The sequence below is a fragment of the Zalophus californianus genome, chromosome 6 (assembly GCF_009762305.2).
Source record: "Zalophus californianus isolate mZalCal1 chromosome 6, mZalCal1.pri.v2, whole genome shotgun sequence".
NCBI lineage: Eukaryota > Metazoa > Chordata > Mammalia > Carnivora > Otariidae > Zalophus > Zalophus californianus.
In genome coordinates, this window is record NC_045600.1 from 140,142,619 (window position 1) to 140,145,180 (window position 2,562).

General features: G+C 50.5%; 1 pseudogene; it reads right to left on the minus strand.

The window, feature by feature from the left end:
• Window positions 1–429: 429 nt before the first annotated feature.
• On the minus strand, window positions 430–1,240 carry LOC113909157 (annotated as a pseudogene).
• Between the last annotated feature and the right edge of the window lie 1,322 nt (window positions 1,241–2,562).

Sequence of the window (2,562 nt, forward strand, 5' to 3'; positions counted from 1 at the left end):
TATTTATTCATTTCAGAGAGAGAGAGAGAGAGAGAGAGAAAGAGAAAGATAGTGAGAGAGAGCACAAGCAGGGGGAGAGGGAGAGGTAGGGTCCCCCCCCCAGCAGGGAGCCTGACACAGGGCTCCATCCCAGGACCCCAGACCCATGACCACCCAGGGGCCCCTACTGGGGGTTTTTAAAGAAGGAACTAAGCATGACCTTAAGCCTAATGAATTTGAAACCTTGGTAGGATACCTAGAGAATTTGTACTTTGTGTGTGTGGTTTTGTTTTTTTTTTAATTTATTTAATTATTTATTTTTAAAGATTTTATTTTTTTTAAACTAATTTCTACACCCAATGTGGGGCTTGAACTCATGACCCCAAGATCAAGAGTTACATGCTCTACCGACTGAGCCAGCCAGGCGCCCCCCCCTTTTTTTAAGAGGCTTTAATTCACTTGAATTTTTCTTGGATAAAACTGTGTGGTGGCCACAGGTGGAGCCTGGGTCCTCTGCACGGAGACTCCAGTGTGGCTCTTTACAAGATGTCGGTGAATTCCTGATAGGGAGACTTTGTGAACATTGTCTCTTTCCAGAGGTCAGGGGCGAGAGAGCTGTAGGTCTGGGGAGTGGCACCAGAAGGGGCCTTGGCAAAGCTACCCAGCGTGGCAGGGCAGCCCGTGGCTGAGGGGTAGCCATCGTCAATACTGGCCATCATCAGTAGCTTCTTGGGCACAGAGACAATGCCAGTGCCCCTGGTGTCAGGGATGAGGCACACCAGCACAGAGCCACAGCGGCTGGTCACCTTGCATGAGCCACTGTGGGCCTTGCCCATCTTGTTCCCCCAGGAGCCTTGCCCACCACACAGGGATGATGACAAGCTTGGCCACGACGATGACAGCAGCTACCTCCTTGGAGCACTGAACACCCAGACCGACATAATCTCCAATGGCAACAAACGCCTTGAACCTGGGTTGCTGACCAGCACAGGTCTACTTCTGCACAGGTAGAGTCTTCGAGACCTCATCCCTGAGGGATGTCCCCAGGAAAGAGTCAGTGATCTCAGATTCCTTGATGGGCAGGAAGAGATCAATCTCCTCCCGGGACCTGATCTTGTCCTTCTCGTCGTTGACCCAGCTTGCTGATGGGCATCCGCTCCTGGTCCTCAGCCTTGCCTCTCCCAGCTCTGGGCCGAGCTCCACCCCCCAGCCAGGGCGTCCCCTGCCAGGGCCCAACCACAGCACCAGCGCCATTGGCCATTTGGTATTTTCTCGGAGGCAAAGCCGGAATCTGTACCTTTTTTTTTTTTTTTAAAGTAAGCTCTACACCCAATGTGGGGCTTGAACTCATGACCCCAAGACCAAGAGTTGCACGCTCTTCCGACTGAGCCAGGCGCCTTGAGTGTTTGTACTTCAAAACCAAAAGCTCCAGAGTTAATGCTATCTGTCTGCCACATTTGGGAACTAGTGGTTTAAGGCAGTGCTTCTCAAACTCTAATGCGCGGGTGAAGCACACAGGGGTCTTGCCAAACACAGATTCTGATTCAGGAGGTGTGGGGTGAGGCCTGAGGTTCTGCATTTCTAACAGGCTCCCAGCTGATGCTGATGCTGCATGCCAGTGGAGCCAGGCTTCTGGGCAGGGGTTCTCAAACTTGAGTGCGCATCAGAGCTACGTGCAGGGCTTGTCCAACCAGATTGCTGGGCTCCACCCAGAGTTGCTGATTTAGTAAGTTCACAGGTAAGTGGGTCTCTGCTTGCTAGAAACGGTCCAGAGACCATACCTTGAGAAGCACAGCTCTAGGGGGAGATGTGTAGGCTTCAGAATCAGGCCCACAGGAGTTAAATTCCATCCCAGCAAGTGGGCTGACAGATTCCTTATGTTTGCTCTACCTCTGACTGTATAATAGAATCACCAGAAGGACTTTAAAAATTCAGATGCCCGTGATCAGATTAAACCAGAAAAGCTGGGAGACCCAGAACCACATTTTTACAAGTTCCTCAGGCGATTCCGATGTGTAGCCAGGGTGGAGAGTCACTGACACGCTTTGAACCATCTCCTCATTCCAACACGAACACTGTGAGAATTAAGTAAAATAAAGATGTAGGGATGCCTGGCTGGCTCGGGTGGAGGAGCACGTCACTCTTGATCTCAGGGTTATGAGTTTGAGTCCCACGTTGGGTGTAGAGATCACTTAAAAATACATAAAAATAAACAACAACCAAAAAACAAGATGCAAAGGATCTGGCCTGATAGAGCCACTCCAGGGGGCTGTGACGACTACTCCCCCTTTCTATCGCTGCTCTCTCTGGGCCTGTCCCAGGCCCACCCTCCCATCCCACCACCACCAAAAATGGCAAACCTATCTTCTTTGTCATTTTGCTTCTGGATGGTTGCCTCCTCTCACTAGCATCTTTTTTTTTTTAACCTTGTTTTTAAGTAATCTCTACACCCAACATGGGGCTCGAACTCACGATCCCAAGATCAAGAGTCACAGGCTCCACCCACTGAGCCAGCCAAGTGCCCCTCACTAGCATCTGAAGTCTGTTTCCTACTGGCTCTTCCCAATGCCTTTTAAAATACTC